This window comes from Prinia subflava, chromosome 15 (assembly GCF_021018805.1).
Source record: "Prinia subflava isolate CZ2003 ecotype Zambia chromosome 15, Cam_Psub_1.2, whole genome shotgun sequence".
Lineage (NCBI taxonomy): Eukaryota > Metazoa > Chordata > Aves > Passeriformes > Cisticolidae > Prinia > Prinia subflava.
The window spans coordinates 1,884,959-1,903,904 of NC_086261.1; the positions used below are offsets into that span (position 1 = coordinate 1,884,959).

At 43.1% G+C, this 18,946-nt stretch overlaps 1 protein-coding gene across 7 annotated transcripts in view; it reads left to right on the forward strand.

The window, feature by feature from the left end:
* The first annotated feature begins 2,058 nt into the window (after positions 1–2,058).
* The window catches only part of MEGF11 (multiple EGF like domains 11), a 251,691-nt gene continuing 234,803 nt past the window's right edge, over positions 2,059–18,946 (forward strand). For all 7 annotated transcript variants that reach the window (XM_063413057.1, XM_063413059.1, XM_063413061.1 and 4 more), the window contains exon 1: positions 2,059–2,257. The gene's annotated coding sequence lies outside the window, so the exon portion shown is untranslated. The remainder of the gene's footprint in view (positions 2,258–18,946) is intronic.

The following is an 18,946-nucleotide window of genomic DNA, read 5'->3' on the forward strand; positions in this document are numbered from 1 at the left end:
TTACAAAACTGAGTTCTAAATAATGCCATCAGTATAGAGCAACTGGTGGTTTTTAATATTCTTAGGCAAACAACAAAACCTAATTATCTTTATTTATTCAATAAATCAAATTCAAATTTGATCTATTGAATTGTATTAAATATTGAAAATAATTTAATAAATAAACACGATTGCTAATTTATTATTGATATTCATCATTAGGATTTTGGTAAAAAAGAATTTAAAACAGGTGGAGAAAGATAGCGAGGAATTCACCTCAGGCACCAGTACTGCTGCAGAAACTGCTTAGGTTGCCTTAGCCATAGATAATGAAGAAAAATAGCTTGTGGAGGAGGAGAAGGAGCAGAACAGGGCCTGGAAAAGGGGTGGGAAGGAGGAATCTCTCCAGCAGCCACTCCAGCACCCAGGGATTCTGCACTGCCCCGTGCTGCTGGCTCAGGGGGCTGGTGCAAGGTCCTGGGAGTGCTGCAAACCAGCACAGCACAGCAAGGCAAGGCTGGGAACCTGGTGCTGAAGTGAAGGAGTTCTTTGGGAGGCTGGGAGGTTACAGGGAGTCCCTTACGGAGCCAATGTACCAATCCTGGCCCGACCTATGTTCTTTTTGAAACATTGCCATCACCTGCAGTCATGCACTGGAACGTGACCAGGAAACACAGTGCAGGACAAAGGATTCTGGCAGCCTCATGTGGACATAAAATACTGTACAATGTGGGGACTCATCGTGTGGCTACGTGACAAAAAAGTTCTATTAATCATTTTAGTCTGTGATCAGAAAGGGACTTGGTCTTGTGTTTCTTACATACCGAGATGTTCAAAAAGCAGGATCACAGCCAACATTGTTATTCTAATTAGAATATAATCAGCAATAGTACATAACACAAGTAGAGCATTTCATCTTGAAAAGCCTGTGCAAGCATAAGATTTCTGGCTAAGAGCTAAGTTAGTGCAGCTGTTCAAATCACCTGTCATAAGCCTTTTGGTCTAATGATTTTAATCACTATGCATTTGTAACTTCTGGTACATCTTTCAGGATGAGAATGACAACCGCGGGGTGCGATTCGTTCCCTAGCTGATGCCTCTGTGAGCACGCAGTGGCACTGAGCCACTGAGAGCAGCAGCGATGCAGTCGATGTGACAGCGCAAGGGCAGATGCTCTGGACGGTAGAGGATGCTAGAGAAGAGGTAAATTTTCCACGGCGCTTTTCCCCATTAGCATCCCCTGAATCTCGCGTGGTATCGGCTCAGGCAGCGTCTCCCCGTGCAGGGGCTGCGAGCCGCGTGTGCCTGCCCGTGTGTGCCCGCTGCTCCGGCTGCGTGCGTGCCTCTGCCCGCAAACCCGGCACCTTGAAATGGCTCCAGAAGTTTGCGTGATCTCCCTGTAAGCGCATCCGCCGAGTCTGAGAGGTCTCTGCTCGGGAGATCGCGGCGTCTCAGCTGCAGGAGGCAGGGAGCCGTGCTCTCCCCCATCTCCTGCCTCTGCTGAGCCGCCAAGTGTTTCTGCCTCGGCTATAGTTTGCTTCCTCATTCCCTCATCTTCGGGCGGCAACCCTGGGCTGCCGGGCTGGCAGTCTGATTCTTTGTCCTTCTGGGCTACTGAATGTATTTTAATTGAATCGGGCAGAGAAAAAACCCCAAAGCACATACACAAAGCCCAAGGCATCAGGACCAGACCCCCTTCCCCGAAACAACAAACGGTTAAATAAATACCGAGATGCCAAACCAACCATCACCAAACGAATAAGCCAAAATTCAGCGTCAGCGCCGCAGCAAACGGGAAAGTTTCTGCGCTCTGAAGCTGGTACCGCACGTCAAAGCGAGAATCCAGGGGGAGGGGAGCGGAGCGCGGCCTCAGCCCAACGCCTGCGAGAGCCGGGGATGCGCTGGTGCGCCCAGCCCTGCATCCCGGAGCGACTGCCCGAGAGATGCTGCTGTGACTTGGTTCTGCGCCGGGAAAAGAACGGCTCCGAGCCCCCACCCCCGTCTCCTCCCGCCCTCCTCTTCCTTCCCCCTCCCCCGGGTCCTGCGGGGAGGCGGGTTTAAGGTGGGTCGTGTGGCCGCGGTAACTTTCCTAACAGAGCCAAAGAGGCGCTCGGAGTCCCCCGCAGCAGCATCGCCCGCCCGTCCTGGGCAGCGGCACCGGCGCGGTGTCCCCGTGCGAGCGGCCCCGGCTCTGCCGAGGCTGCCCGGGCTCCGCTCGCCGCCTCCCCCCGCCGCCTCTCGCCGCAGCCCCGAGGAGCCGGCCCCGGGTCCCGCCGAGGTAGGTGCGAGTCGGGACAAGCGCTGGGCGCTGCCGGGGACGCGGCACCGGAGCCCCGTGCCCGCAGCTGCGGCCCCCCACGCCCCGTTTGTTCCTGGCGCTGCCGCGGGGCAAGGAGCATCCTCTGCACCCCGGGCTGCGAGGGACGAAGCCCCTGCCCTGCTCCTCCTGGAGCTGCCCAGCACCAGGACGAGCCGGGGGGAGGCAGTCTCTCTCCAGTCCCTTCCCTCAATCTTTGTGTTCTCGTTGGTGCTTTTGGAAGTGCTGAGCTGGGAGATGTGTGCGTGGGTGAGATCTTACGGCTTTATTAGGACTCTCCCCTATCAGCGCTTCCCTCGGAAGCCGCTGCTTCCCCCCCGCGTGGTTTACTGGGGTGTTGTATCGGCACGAACTTTCTTATGGTTGCCGGGTTGGTCCCCTCGTGTCCCCGCGTGTCCCCGTCCTGGGGCTGCTGCGCGGCACGGGCGAGTGGACTCGGGCTGGCGCCTCGCTGCTCGGATTGTGGCGCCTTCCCTTGCCTGTACCTGCCGGGGCTCGTGGTGGGAGAAGGTGTTTGGGGAAGGGAGAAGTTGTAGGATGCAGTGTGTAAGCGACACCTGCGTTTCTAGAGCCTGGGAAGGGGGTGGAATCTCACTCTCGCTGGTGCTACTCGCTGCTGCCAAACATTGCCTTCGTTTGCCTAGGCAGGACTCTGGCCACGCTGCCAGATGGTTCCTAACAAAGAGAGAAGTTTGGGAGTGTCAGCTCCCGAGTGCAGCGCTCAGCTGAGGTCCCAGGGCCAGCGCGCACTTGTGAGGCTGTGTTTATCTGCTGCCGCTTACTCAGGGCAGGCACGGGGCACCCGATTGATCCGGAGAGGTGCGCAGAGAGAGCATCGATAGCTGAAACCAAGGCAGCCATCGCTCCTTGTGATTTAAATCTCCAGCCCCTGTGATCACTGCTGAGCCCGTCCTCCCCCACAGCAGAAGGAAAGTCCGGAGTTAACTAAAAGGAAGGCTGCAGTTCACGTCTTTATTATCCCCCGACTTAGAGCAGAAGTATGTAACACATCAATTAGCTAGAATGGAGCAGCCTGTCTGCCTTCCAGGACCTGGCAGATGGGAGAGATCCCGCCCCGGTCATGCTCCGTCCTGTGTTTTGGTAATAGCAATCTCAGGTTAGACTGGACATCGTCTCAATTCCACATCACTGGGCTAAGGAATTCTGAGAACATTTATCCTGGGATAGCCGAGTCTCAGTCAGAATCCTTTCCATGCTTAGACGTCTCCTAGAGTCCATGCAGAGCTTTGCTGTCCCTCTTGCTGTTTGGATCTTCCTGCCATGTCTACTTTGTTATTAGATCCCACAAATTTTCCTTCTCAGAGTAGTGCCTGCTGGATGGATTCTCTCAGGTGTATTGCCTTGGTTATAAATAAAGGTGACCAAACCAACTGAACAGCCTCATCACAGGGCTGGATTTTAGCCAATCTTTTACAGAGCATGAATCTGTTCTTGTTTATGAGCAAGTTGCTGTTCATGGGCCCTGCTCTGGAGTCTCTTAAAGTTGGTGTGGGACACCTGAAATTGTCTTTGATGAAGTTAATAAATGCTAAGAAGCATGTGTGAAATATGTTTGCAAAATCAGTTTCAAGGCAAGTGCACCAGTTCTTATTTCTCAGTAACAACCTCCGGAGGCTTCTTCAGTATTCAGACTTTTGAGTTCAGTTTTATTGCTGCTTCTTGTTGATACCTGAGTATATTTGTCACAGAATTGCAAAAGTTTTATGGTGAAAGTGTTTCAACATATGAAACATTGAAAACGATCGTGTAGCCATGATCTGTTTTTCAAAACAGGGTCTCAGTGTTGTCTTTATTTCCAGTCATTCCCAGTCACCTACTTTGTGAAATTCTGTAATTTTAGTTGAAAAACCCAAATTGGCTGATGTTAAATACACAAGATTAGGCTGCATTATGTTGCTCCAGCTTTTTATTTATGAGAAAATCCTATTTTGATCTCTTGTTTTTTAAAATCAAGTATAAATTAATAGTCCAAAGAATCAAACAGAAGCCAACAGTCCCTGTTAAGAAGTCTCATATTTACTGTGGACGGGGCACTCAGCCATTTTCACTTTGAACAATCCATCGTGCTTTAAACACCAGGCAGCAGAATTAATATTTAAGCAAATGCATACAGCAAAACTATAAATCACTGAAAACAGTTAATTATATTGGAACTGTGAAAATACCTTCGAGTACAGCCTGCATAAACTATTTCTCTCTAGCGTGATCACAATTCTTGCAAACCTTTTATCCTTGTATGTGAAATCATTTCTAATTCTGTGTTCCTGCAAAGCATGTGCTTGGTTATTGTTTTCAAAACCATGTGGTTTGGGTTACTATTTAAATATAATATTTATGATACTACTTTGGTTGTTCAGCTTAAAAAGGGAAGTGCTGCATACCATTGCATATTAAAAAGCTTCCATGTAATTACTTCTTTTTGCAGTACTGCTGTGCAAATCTCTGGGTCGGGAATTTAAATGGAGACATTACGGAGTTCACAGTTACTTTATATAAAAGCCATAAGTCTTCTTCTCGGAGCATGGGGGCTGCAGGCACTGGGGAGTGTGCAGTGTGGTGCCTGCACTGGTTTTTACCTTTTGCTCATTGCAGCATATGTGCTTGCCATTGGCCTTTTTGTACTCCCAGGTGCAGAGAGTGTGGTGGGCTCCCCCAAACCATCATCTTTGGGTCTGAATTCCCTGTTTATATATTTATTGTTGTATTGTCATCTTAGCCAAATACGTCTGTTCTGGTTGCATCTTGCAGGGGAGTGCTGGAGACATGGGAGGGACTTCCACTGCCCTCCCTGCCTCGCCTATCCAGAGGATCTGTGAGGCTGCAAGGGGCAGAGTCTGTTACAATTCAAAGCCAAAGTCCCTGGGAGTTTCTTCAGGGATGGGGATGGACTTAAGATCACACTGTAGGTGCCTGTGGGATTCAGGTATCATAATCTCCTTATATTCCCCTGGGTATCCTGCCTGGTCTCCGTTCTCCACCAGAATTCAGTTGTCCTGGGAGACACACACTGCATCTGGAGCCCAGTGCAGATATCTTGGTTTTCCTCATGTGTCTCAAATAGCACTTGGGATCCCTGCTAAGCTCCGGTGTCCTGCCCTATCTCACATATTACAAAAAATGGCTAATATGTAAAACCCTGTATCAAAGAAATAGTTACAGTTATCATTGGGAATAAATGGTTTGCCCCCAGAAAGGCTTGTTCAGATATTAATGGAAAGATAGAAAAAATTCCCTCTGATTGCTCTGTGTCCTGCAGACTGACCATGCTGCCAGAGGCACCCGTACGTTCCTTTGCATAAAACTGACTGAAACCTCAGTGGGGAAGTTCAGTATGTTAAGGAGTGAGACATGAAAAAGCTTGTAGAAAATTAAAAGAGCCACTCTCAGAGGAGACAAATCACAGACAGAATCTGTTTGAGATTGCCAGAAGAATTCAGCCATATGATACTTCTCTGTGAATCCTGTGAGTGATCTACAGTCAATGTGTGCAGGTACAGAGGAGGAATTTTGTTTGAGAGTTTGTAGAATGTGACCCTTACCTTACCTTATGAATCACAGATAAAGTTCCAAATTCATGAGCAGACTATCCCACAGGGCTGTGAAGATCAGCCTCAGGAGCTGTGAGAGTGGGCTGCAGCCCAGAGAGTCTGAGGCATTTGGTCAGGATGACCCAAACCAAGCACAGAATTCTCCAGGATGGGTGTGTTTACAAACACTTGTATCTGCCCAGTGGAGCTCAGCCCCCCAGGCAGGTCCTCTGCTCTGGCTGCTGCTCTAAAGGGAAATACTGAAATTTGTATGAAATCCTCTTTCTGAGCGAGGCACAGAGGTACAAGATGAAGGTCACCACTTAGCCCGCTCACAGAAATGCAGCAGGAGTGAAGAGCTCACCCAACTCACACCAGATTACAAACAAGAGCACAACTTTAGGGCTCGCTTTTCCCTTTGCAGTAAGAGCTGGCACTGAGTTTTTCTCCTGGTACCAGCCTGAGAACAAAGGCTAATGAATGAATGAATGAATAGGCACGAGGCTGAAATGAAATTCACTGCTAAACATGTGCTCTGCCTGGAGGAGGAGTAAGAGAGAGTAGCTGAGGGAAAATAGTTCTGTGTATAAACTTCACATAGTTCATTTTCTAGTTTTTTCACCAAAAACATTTTATAAGGGCCAATAGGCACTCTGAAAAATATTTTCAAGGGTCAAAAAAGCACCATAAAACTTGCCAGAATATGACAGCTGAAAGGTTGCCCAAGTGAGGAAGTTGTGAACAAGTTTGTGTTGGGTTTTTCTTGCTTGGTTTGTTTTGGTTTTTATTCTTTTGATGTTTTACTGGTAGATGTGAGTGGAAATAGGTCCAGGTTCTCCTATGCTCAGATATGCAGCTGGAGTTTTACTTAGCCTTTTATCTTGGATTCCTTGTTTAGATCTAGACTTTTGCTAACCTCCTGCTTTATCACAAGTCTTACAGAACATAATTTTTTGCAAGGTTTATGGAGTGTTGTGAACACATGAAAATCTGATTTCTCTGGAACACAGATAGTAGGAAAAAGCTATAGAGAAATGATCAGGTGGAATATTGGAATTCACAGTGGCCTCCTAAAGGGGCCAAGCCAGGAGGGTAAATCAACAGCTTTAAAGCTCTTTAGTTAAAGGATATAACCTATTTCTATAGATAGTAGGGATGGATAAGGTGTTTTGGGAGCATATCCTACTTTTTATATGTTTGAGTCTTTAACACTCACATCTGATTTTGAGCCAATTACTTGAATAGTACAAACTATTGTTTGGATACTGCTGTTTTAAGAGCCTTTAAAGCTTTGTAGAGGTTTTGATACAAATATTTTTTTACCAGTGTAAAACATGGAGGTGCACTACTATAAACCCAGTGTAAGCATGAGGAGAATCAAGTTCTTTATCACGCTTTTAAAATCTACCAAGTGAGGGAAGCATGGATGATTTGTAAGTAGTCAACTGGCATATGGTACCATTATGATAACATCATGTTCACAGCACTTTCCAGATTGATATACAACCTTTCTAAAATAAGCTCTGCAGAAAAATAAAGAAGAATGTAAAGTCATTTAGCAGCCAACACGCTGTTGGCACAGCGCAGGACACTGGGAGGTGACTTCTCTGACACTCAGCGTGTCACGAGTTGTGCATCACAGTCCAGTCCCTGCTGACAGCAGTCACTCCAGAAAAGTGCCCGTGCCCCTGTGTGCTGGGGTGATTCCTGCTCCCTGAGTGCACCAGGAAATGCAGCTTTCCTTTCATCCCACAGCCCTGGCCAAGCCGTGGGGCACAAGGTATGGAATTTGTTTCTCAGGAGGAGGTCCAGTCTTAGCCCTTTGTCAGCAGTGGGGAGAGGCTGGGGTTACCTGGGGATGCAGACTGAATTATCCTCTAGTTCTGGGTGGAAATATCCAGGCTGAGATGGAAACTGTCTTGCTGACCCGCTGTGCCATTTATGGTTCTCAAGGAACAGCAAAGCCATATATATTCTTAGAAGCAGGAGCCTTGACAAGAGAAACTGCAGCAATGTTTCACTATTCAAAGAGCTTTTATCTACTTACCACAGCTAGCTTAATTCTATTAAAGAATTAAAACAATGATACTTTATTATAGCATAAATTTTACTTTTGTTTGCCTTCATTTAAATGCACAAGCTGTAAATATAATTTTAAAGAATGCTGGCTGATTAATTTGAACTTGTATTAACTTCTGTGGGTTAAAATGGATATGGCAAATCAAAACCATTAAAGTCATAACACCATTCCTCAAACTGAGGAAGAGTGTCTGATGTAGCAATGTTCTTCACCTCTTCTCCTCTTCTAATTTCCCTGCATATTCCACACAGGCATTTTAGCAACCAAACAGGATCCATCAGTTATTTTATAGACACAATTCAAGCATCAGAAAATGTAATTCTTGGTTTTCTCCAAACACCGTGTGACCAGTCATGCTCTGAAACTCCAAGGAGAGAGGAGTTCCATATCTGTGGGTTTTTGCAAAGGATTTGGCTTTTGGAGGTTTGTTTTGTCACCTCTAGGATGAGTTGCATTCTGAATATGACACCTGCCATGGAGGTCTAGGTAGTCCTTGGCAGTCTGCTGGTCCTGACCAGACCAGTCCAGGCACCCAACTTCTGTACTTCAATTTGGTGAGATGGGTCCCACCCTTTCAAAATAATCCCTAGTTTTCATTTTACTTGCAAAGAAAGACTAAAAACTTTATGGTGAATGAACGGACGAACAAATTTGAAAATTACCATGTGTAACTCTGAGCATCAGTTTAGCTGTGCTGAGTTTTGATAGCTGCAGTGTTACAGGATGACAGAGCTGAGCAGGTAGCACACAGAGCAATGGCTTTGCTGGTTTTCTGTAAGCTTTCCCTGGATGATGACTTTTGGATGTGACCCTAACTAATCGAGGTGATCCTTCAGCTGGAAATGTCATTGCACTGAGTTATGTAGAATTTGTTTGGAGGAGCAAAGTACAGTAACTGCAGTCACTGACCAGAACTACTGGTAATAACTTTGCCAGAACACTGCAAAACACTTGAAAATTAAATACTCCAAGAAATCGATTTTCTTTGGTGCTGGTGAGTGCAAATTACCTCAGGAAGTCCTTTTGGGTTGGATTCTTTAGTGCCATTGTAATGTCTTAAATTATATATTATCTGTTGGACAGGAAAGACATCAGTAGCCTATAGGATGTGTTAATTGTAATTAAGGGTTGATTAGATGGAGTCTGTGCAGTGAGGGGCTACTGGGAATGTCACCAAGATGACAGGAGTGGTGAATTATATATACAAATTATTCATTTCTATTAAATAGTGGCGGACAAAGGTAGAGAAAGATTTGTGAGCTGCACATGGAAGGAGACTCATTTGCAGGAGAGGACCCATCCACTTGTTGCCCAGCACTGGGTTATGAATTCTGCAGGGCAGAAATTGTGATTTATGGGAACTGAGGGCTGTGCAATGACAAAATACCATCTGCTGCTTGTGGTCAGAAGGTAGCAAACGAGGGAATGGAGTAGGTGTTCTTAACAGTTGAGGCAGGTGCTACATCCATTCCAATCCACAGGAATCTGGAAAGTTTTATTTTTCTTACTCTATTTTGATTTATATTGTACCACTCTGGCTCATGAAGATGTAAGTGAAATTTATTTCTCAAAATATGTTCCGTGGGATTGTTTGTGGATGATCTGAGCCCAGCCTGGAAACTGAGCTTGTTCCTCTTGCTCTGATCTGTAAAATGCAAAAAATGTGGGAACTCTGAGTAAGGGGCAAAGGATGTTAAACAGGAAGGCAATGGGAAATAGCTTGGCAGGCAGAGGTGTGTGGGTAGGAAGGACATAAAAAGTCACTTATATAGAGAAAAAAAGCGAGAAAAAGAAACACAAATAAGAAAATAAACAAGAAGGGACAAAGAGACAAGTAAATAAAATTCAGCAACAGATGAAAGGCGCACTCAAAAACCACTGAGTTGAGAATGTGAAGGAAGGAATCAGATCTGGGTATGGTGTGCAAAAGTCTTTTGCTTGACAAGAAAGAGAGGGGAATAATTAGCAGGATGCTGCTGCACTGAATAATGTCCAGCATCTGACACTGATGGTTTCTAGATAATCCAGGCATCCAGGCTGTCTGACCCCCAGGAGAGAGCAGTGCTGGAGTGTTTGTGTTCCACACTCAACCCCAGCTGCCAGCCGGACTCTTCTCTGCTAAAATCTTGGACATCTGTGTAGGAATTCAAAGTCTTGTGTTGCATGTTGCTTATCATACAAGAAAAAATACTTAGACACAAGTATTTTCTTACATTAGCATAGTAGCTTGTCATTCATTATGTAGGAATTAATAAGGAACAATAAATTCTTCTTGCCTAGCTAAAGGTAATTATTCCAAGGTATGAGAAATGGAGGTGTTTGGAAATAGGGGAAGGTGGTCTTCGTGCCATTCCCCTTCCTACTGTAATATTTTCTATTGCACACAGGACTTCAATCTATGCATTGTGAGCCAACAATACATCCTGCATTGCTCACTGGTGTGTTATGAGTTTGCTGAGTGAAGGACAACACTTTTGAGTGTTTAAAGCCTCTCTCAAACTGAGTTTCAAACCAAGTCCACAGTGGTGGGAAGTGCTGGCAGCTGAGATATTCAGCTGCTCTGAAACCTTGTGCTCTTTGAAGATGAGACTTTTCAGAGATATGTAGGACAGTGAGTATTTAAGGACACACAGTTTCTTTGGGTGTCTTTACAGAAAATATAGAGGCCTTCATTCTGCTTGAGACCCTTGAGCACTTTAGTAAATTTGGTATTAAGTAATAAATGTTATGATGAACATTGTTTATTTGATAAATCCAGTGCCAGAAAAAGTGATGTATTATAGGATCAGGAAAGGAGAAGCCTGTTCTTGGCTTTGTCAAAGGCTGCCTCTAATACCAGTGCCTTCTATTTTCTGAGCATGCTAATGCTCCTGGTATTTTTTTAAATCTTAACATATTTGTAGAGTGCTCCAAGATCCTGTGCAAAGTTCTTGGGAGCACTGTAGGCATCCCTAGGCAAATTAGTCCTGCATTAGCTATAGATCAGACTGCTCTGCTCATTTCTCTTAATTTTATGGAGGTGACTGCTGCCAGTTGCTGCTAAGTCCAAAGCCAAGTAGTTCTGTTCCAGTTTGTTGTTGTATTTTGTGCAATTGATGATCATAGTTTCATTCCAGAAGATCTGATTGTTTTCTCAGCTATCTGATGTCTGCTTGAAAATAGAACTGGATATGTAAACAGACTTTTCTTCTCTGATAAAATCATATTGGATTTCCCTTGTAATTTATACTCAAACAGAAGCTTTCATTAAAAAATTTTGTGAGCAGGAAAAACACTGTTTCAAGAAACCATTTAGTGTTAGGTCACCTGTGGCAGCATTGATTCTGCTCAAAATGCCACAGAAGATGAACAAAAGCATGAAATAATTCTAATTATTTAAAATATTGCTTGCTGTGATAGAACTGTGAGATACATTTCTTTTCTTCAGCTGGGACAGGCTCTGGTTTTGAACCAGTGTTTGATGTCAGCTGTCCAGGTGTCTGTTGCTTCAGCTTTTCTAACACTTGTAAGTCATTAACAGCCTCACTGAGAACCAGCTGAAGTTAATGAGTGTATTTCAAAGGACTCAGAATTTGGACCTAAACAAAGAGGCACTGTGCTGGTAAATGCTGCTCAGTGTCATTAAAATATATTTAAATTAAGTAAGATTCTGTTGCCTAATTTAGAAACCAAAACAAACCCCAAACTATCCCTACCAAATGAAACAACTTGTTTTAAAAAGCAGCAGTTCCGTATAATGGAACTCCTAAATGCATTTCTAAATATGTAAATTCTGTTAAAGTCACATTTATGTTCTCTTAGTCAAGCCACTTCCTCGTGATATGTGCTGTGCTAATCAATATCCAAATAGAAATAAATAGAACTCATAAATGATGAGGCCCTCCTTGGGTTCCTCCACTGGCTCCCTAAAGCTTCACGTCAAACACATTAGACAAATCTTCACATCTAAATAATTCATCTGCAAATGGTGAGAACAAGAGGAGAGGAGTAAAAAGACAACGTTGTTCCGTGCTAAAATACAATAATGCATTAAAATTAATCAATTTCCTCCTGCTGGGGAACAATCATTTAGAAAACATTTTAATTACCAAAACTGAATAATGGGATCAGTGTTTTTGAGAAGGTTGGATTCACCCTACTGAGCACTGGAGAATCCTCTTCACAGGAGCCCATAAAAATATTGCTGTTTTCAAGTTGCTGCTTTCAATCATGATACTTCTGGGGAGAAATCAGCTTTTTTCACAGCAGCTTTTAAGGAAAACGTGGAGTGGACAGGAGGCCTGTGTTAACTGTTCTGTGCCCAGAGCTTGCCTTGCACGTGCTCCTGTATTTCTCTTTCTTTTGGGTGAGAATTTATTGTGCATTGCTTAACACATATCTAAAGTCAAATGTTCAAGCCAAAGTGTTTGGCTGCAACAACAGACAGTGTTGTAAGATTGTAAAAATAACATTCTTGTATCTATATTCAGCCTCACAAGGGAAGGAAACGTGCAGGAATCAACCAGCCCAGTCCCTTGTCTTGGCTGACAGAATGGTTGTGGTTATTCCATTAGGGATATTGACTTTGGATTTCAGAACTTGCCATGGAAGAACCTGCTTTTCCTTCTGATGCAGGAGGGTCTTGGTCTCCAGCTGTGATTTCCTGGGCATTTCCAGAGATCTGAATGTTACTCAGAGACATAAGTCACTATTTATGGAGCATATGGTGACTCCCAAGGAATAGCCACTACCTGGTCATTAGGAAAGCTGGAGGAGACTGTAAGCAAAAATGTGCTTGTAGCAGAAGTTTCTGCCCATAGATGGGATACTTTTGTCTAAAATAGTTTATGTCACTTGTATTTTTGTGTCCTATCAAACTGTGCAAGTTTTGCTTCGCCATAAATGTGGCATGGCAGGCACAGAGTCACGTTTACCAACGGGTGCCCAGAGCAGCTGTGGCAGCCCCTGGGTCCCTGGCAGTGTCCCAGGCCAGGCTGGACAGGGCTGGGAGCAGCCTGGGACAGTGAAGGTGTCCCTGCATGGCAGGGGTGGGATGGGAAGGGCCTCAAGGTCTGTTCTCACCAGGATTCCCTGGTGTGATTCCATGAAGTCCCACAGCTGAGGGGATGGGAAGGCTCTCCTAAGGAATCCAGTTCACAGGAGGATGACAAAATTTTTCATGGGGTGTTTGTACTGAGAGCGGGTGAGGACTGGGATCAGAGTCTGTGCTAGTCGTGGGAGGGGCACAGGCCTTGGCAGGGGTGTCCTGGAGCTTTTATTCCACAACTGAGGACATTGGTCAGCAAAATGATTGAATAAAGGACACTGGGTACCTGCTGGAGACTGAGTCACCTGCAAGGTGAGTTTGCTGAAGCCCTGCATGAATGCCAGGAGCATTTACACTGGCTGGGGTCTTCAGTGTGTGCTCAGGGTGAGCTCCCATCTCAATACTTTGCTGAATCAGGATATTAAGTTTGCAAAGAAAATTAAAATAGATTCACTGAGAATGATGTAAATCTTTATGCTCACAGTAGGGCACAGAAGCAAAGTGAATATCCTGGTAATAAAAGTACCTTGTAACTCGTGGAATGAACAAAGTTCCCAGAATGGTTATTACATGCTGTATTTTCTGTTTGGGATTATTGAAATAGAATTACTGAGAATTAAATTGTATAAAAGGCATTTTCTTTTTATTTTCATAATTATTCTTTCATCCACATAAAACTTTTTTCTATCTTGAAATAGTCTTGGTTGATACTGGAAATTGCTGTAGCATAAGTAAAACCAGTCTAATTGAGACTCATAAATCCACTTTTTAACAAGTACAATTAGGAATAGTTATTAGAGACCAGCTGGAAAACATTAGGGATGAAAATTTACCATAGGAGATTTTCTTATGTGTTTGAGACATTGTTTGATACCAAAACCTAAATTAGATCACCAGAGAAATGAACCTGCTATTTGAAATCTAATTTGTACACAGGAAGTTAATTCTGAATATTCCTATTGATAAAATTTTTATTATTAGGTCTTATTAAACTGCCTATTTTTAATGGAAGTCTGACTTTCACAATGCTTTTCCTATAATTAAAATATGAGAAGTAGCAACTTGATTATGTTGAGTGCATTTGTGTCCAGTGGCTGTGTAATAAACTTTGGTGCAAGTCAATTCTATTATCTATTATGATTTTTGGAAGTAGAGAAGTTTATTGGGCCTAATTCCAACCCAACTCAATTCAAAGGAATTGTTCAGTTGGTGTGGCTGGGATGAACATTTTAGCAACTTAAGCACAAGTTTTAAACATATTCACATACAGCCACTTCAGGATCTGACTCACATCTCAAAATTCTGTTAAATAAAAGAGCTTTTGAGAAAATATATTTATTTCTTAGGAATTTAACAAATAATTCATGTTGGTTACATATAATGCTCAATCACAATCAATAGATGGAATTATGGCAAATCCATTCTCAACTTGTGGTTGAGTTTTCACTTTCCTCCTGCCACAATTCAGGTTTTATTTGGAAAGTGCTGTTGCCACAAAGAAAGAATGCTTTTAGCCTGATTGAACTGAGTATCTTTAAACAACTTCTCATCAGTCAACTTTGAGGTGTTTTCTTCTTATTTGTGGTTAATTGTATTTCTCTCCTGGAAAATTGGACAAATCAATGTAAAAGCAAGAAGATAATTATTAATTTTTTAGTATAAATAGGTAAGCCATGTTAGCTATAATAAGGCTCCTGTGAACAATCCAAATCAAGGACGTAAATTCACTGCAGTCAAATGTTTTACACCATTGATAAATTTGACACGTTTATTACTCATCTAATTAAATTGTGCATGCAGAGCAGGCAGGAACCAACAATGTATGCAGATGTCACATGGATATTTAGTACACTGCTGATTAAGATCAGCTCGTTTACATCACACTGGGCTGATTTGTTATGATCAAACAAAACATGTTCAACAGAAAAGAGAATGATTGAGCCGAGTTCCCTTCTCTGGAAGTTGGAGACTCAGCGGTTTTACCAGGCTCGTGTGGGTGAAATCAGCAGGAAAAGAGGGCAGGAGCAGCCAGATGTTCTCCTGCAGCCCTTTTTTGGCTGGGGATGCTCTGTGAGCACACGGGAGGTGTGGCTCACTGGGCTGGGGACAGTTCCTGCACAGATGTAGTGGCATGTGGAATTCCTGTGGCCACAGTGTCCCAGGATTTGGGAGGTGAGAGCTCAGGGAAGCTGCTGAGGAAAGCCAAACTATCCAGGGACTGACATTCATGTTTAAATGTCTTTGTAACAACAAACCTACCGAGACAGCAGAAGTCTCCCAGTTCCCAGGTCATTTACACAGATCCCAGTCCCCACAAGCTCGTTGTTCATCTGCCCTTCCAGTACCTGCAGCAACAATCAAACCAGTCCCTTAGCAGGAGGAACTGGGCTCTCCCTTTTTGTCAGCCCTCGCCTATAATCCAGTCCATTGTGAGGTACAGGTGAAGGGAAGGAGCATCTCTGCCTCCTCCTGGAAAAGCACGAGGCTTCCAAGGCTTGCTGGCAGCAAAGGGAGCCCCAGGTGGGAGTTCTTGAGCTGGGGTTGTGTCTCTGCTTGGATAACTCAAGCCATGGCCTCAGTGAAGAAGGGTGCACCACTGCAAGAACTTTGTAATCAGTATTTTTCTTTCCAGCTTTATGAACTGGGTTATCACCTCAGAAGGTGATTTTATTTGTTAGGTAATCAAACCAGCTTGTATTCAGTCCAGAGCCATTTATATCGGGCAGTTAATTACCACTTTTTATTCCTTCCAAATTTACTTTTTAAAGAATTGCATTGCCAGGGGCTTTCTATTTCTGGCAAGACTAGAGTAGTGCCAGGATTGGGGTACACACATCCATGTGTGTCAAATCCCTGCAGTAGCCCACTTCTTTTATCATGGAATCCTGTGAAAGGCAGTTAGCACAGGGATAAATACCAGGGAAAACCTGTGCTTGCCAATAGTGGAAAGCAGAGATGTAAAGACGTTGCTCATCATCTGGCTGGAACTCCAGAAAGCAGAATTCTAAATGTGGAGATTTTCTGATTCCCAGCCCTTGAGTCTGTAGTTTTTGGCACTGCCTGAATCAGAGAGAGTTTCAGACCCGGACTGGGACTGTTGAGGGTTTGTAACACAGAAAGTGGCATTTGGGAATTCCACGTGTTAAAAATAAGACGCTTGACACGGCCAATATATTAAGCAGCAATTTAATAATTAATTAATTAACATGGTAAAGTGTGAGCAAAAAGGCAGCGCTGGGTACAGTGGTAGGGGTTTTCCCTTCCAACTGCACACCCATTGCTGGATTTGATGGTATTTTATACATATTCATAAGCTTTCTCAGCAGTTTCCATTTCTAGTTTTAACATCACAATTCAATACCTAACAGCCATAAATCTATAGATTGTCCTGTATAATTCTATAGACTATTGTGATCTATTCTGATATTTCAATACTCCAGGATGTACTTCCAGGATATGTTTTTCCAGGTGGTGGGATCTGGCTTCCAGATGTGGGGTCCCATCTCTATTTTCAAGTCCATCAATCTCCAATGCTGATGTCCAGTTTTCCTCTCCAGGAGCCATAAATCAGTGAGTTGAAGTCATATCTTCATGTCTAGGGTGTTTTCCTACCTTGTGTGAGGCTTGAGCCCCCTCCTTATTTCCTTCTTTTGTCTAAAAAAAACCTTTTTGCACTTTAAAACTACAGTTTAAAATTCTTTAATACAAAGCAAGCTTCTAAAGTTATAATTAAAGGACACATTGCAGAATAGCTTGAGACTTATAATAGATAATTGTAAGCAAAAGATTTATTCAAAAACTTCTTTCTATGCTTTCCTCAGCTGTTTATTAGAACTCATCTTTTATAACTGTCCCATTGTTGTGTTCTACAACTACAATTACACAGATTTTCTTCATTTCCTTGACACGAAACATAACTTTGTATTTCACACACGTGTACATGGGCAGATCCAAGGCGCTTTCCAGGGATCTCTTAGCTCAGCACCACCAGAGCTATAGGCCAGAGAATAGGATGGAAATGATCTAGATGACAGATCTATGTTTAAGAAGAATAATCACAGCTTTCAGAACATTTAAAGATAAAAGCAATCATTTCTGTCGACTTTTTTGTTTCTTCCTTTCAGAGCTGTCAAGGAATCTAGCAGGATTTCAGGTCTTTTATCACTCTGAGCTTTGACTTCGTGAGTGTGTAGGGGTCTGCTTGCTTCACTGGGCTGTGTCTAAAACAAGACTCTTCCTTTCTGGCTCTGCAGCCAGGAGGAGACAAGGAGATTGCTGATAAGAAGTTGATAATGCTTTAGTTTATACTAGTATGCTCTTTTAGAGCTAAAAAGCTGATGTAATTCAGCAGAGACACCATTAACTTCAGCAAATTTAAAGCACTTCTGTAAGAGAGCATGAAACTCATCCCATGATTTGATTTTGCTGCTGTATTTTCAATCTGGTTAGGGGATAACTCAATAACATTTTCCAGTCAGCTCCAAATTAAATGCAAAATCTTTGTTCTTCAACTGAATAACTTCTAACTTAGAAATAGCCAGAAATATCCTTCCCTGAACATCCTGTACCTGGAGGAAATGTTGTGCCTCATACAAGGACCATGGTTTTGGCCACTGGTAAAAGCATATCCTATGCCTTTGTCTCAGAAAATACACTCATTTTAATCTGAAAATCTGCCATTACCTCTCTTAATTCACTTCCCTACAGAACTAACAAAGCACTTGAGGTGTTTCTAGTTTTTAGCTTGTATTTTAATCTCTTTTTGGTACAAATTCCCAGCCTATTACTGTAAGTTAATCAAAAGAAGTTGTACATATTCCTATGTTGTTTGTGTTTCCAGGTACTCCTCCTTCCTTGTGTCCCACACATTCTGAGCCTTCCCGGGCTTTCTAAGGCTCTTTAAAATTTACATTTTGTCCTGGTCTACTTTGGTGATTTTATTGCCTCACTGAATTCTTCAGTGGTGCAGAGGAAATGAGCATTTAGGACAAAAATACGGAACGGACTTTAAAAGGACCATTCCAGTTGCTTTAGGTGTAAGATTTCAGGTGGAAACACATCATTACTGAAGGTCTTCCTCGTCCCTGGAGTTACAAATTTTTTCCTGCTTTCATTTTATTCCAAACTTTATCTCGATAATGAAATCCAGCCCAGTACAAGACGAGGTCTCTCCTTGCTGTGGCCAAGTTCACATGCATAATTCCTTTTAATGCAGCAGCACATCAAGAGGAAAAGGCACCACTTGGTGCTCTCAAAAACTCTGCTCCAATATTAAACTCCACATTCCTGGAGCAGTTGTACTGGTGTCAGAATACAGAAAAGCACATTTCCAGTCATTTAAAATACATCAGTTAAACTGTATCTGAGTGTACCTGCTGGCTCCATTGACACTCATGTTTTTAAGAAACACCTGGTTATTTGGATGTAAATGTAGAACTGACTGACAAGATGAGCACTTCTGATTTACATCATTTACAGTTTCTTTTGCAAATGAGGACATACTTTGCAGGCATAATTTAGAGTGAATTATCTTTGAACCATCCGCTGGAACCTTGGAATACTTTGAGTGATGCTTTTCTGGTCATCATGAGGAAATATTTCAAATAGACATCCTCTGTTATGGGAGAGAAATCTTCAGGAAAATTACACTCTTGTAAGTTCTTCATGTAAATAGAAGGATTGTTCTAAGGTCTGTGAGCAGGGGAGTTAAAGGAGAAAATAGGAGATAGAAACACACTTACATTTATATATAAAAGAAATTTTGTGTACATGTGTATATACATAAAAATAGATTATTCAATAGATTTTATTGTCTGTGGTTTTGATTCAACGGTACTCCCTTTATTTGGTTAAAGAAAGGCCATTTTTTCCATATTGCTGACAAAACTGTTCATAGTAGGTATATTTAGGTATAGATGGTGCAGTGCACGTGACAGCAATGGGAATATCAGCAGCTTCCTGTAGATTTTGGGGTCAGTACTCAGTTGTAGGGTTAA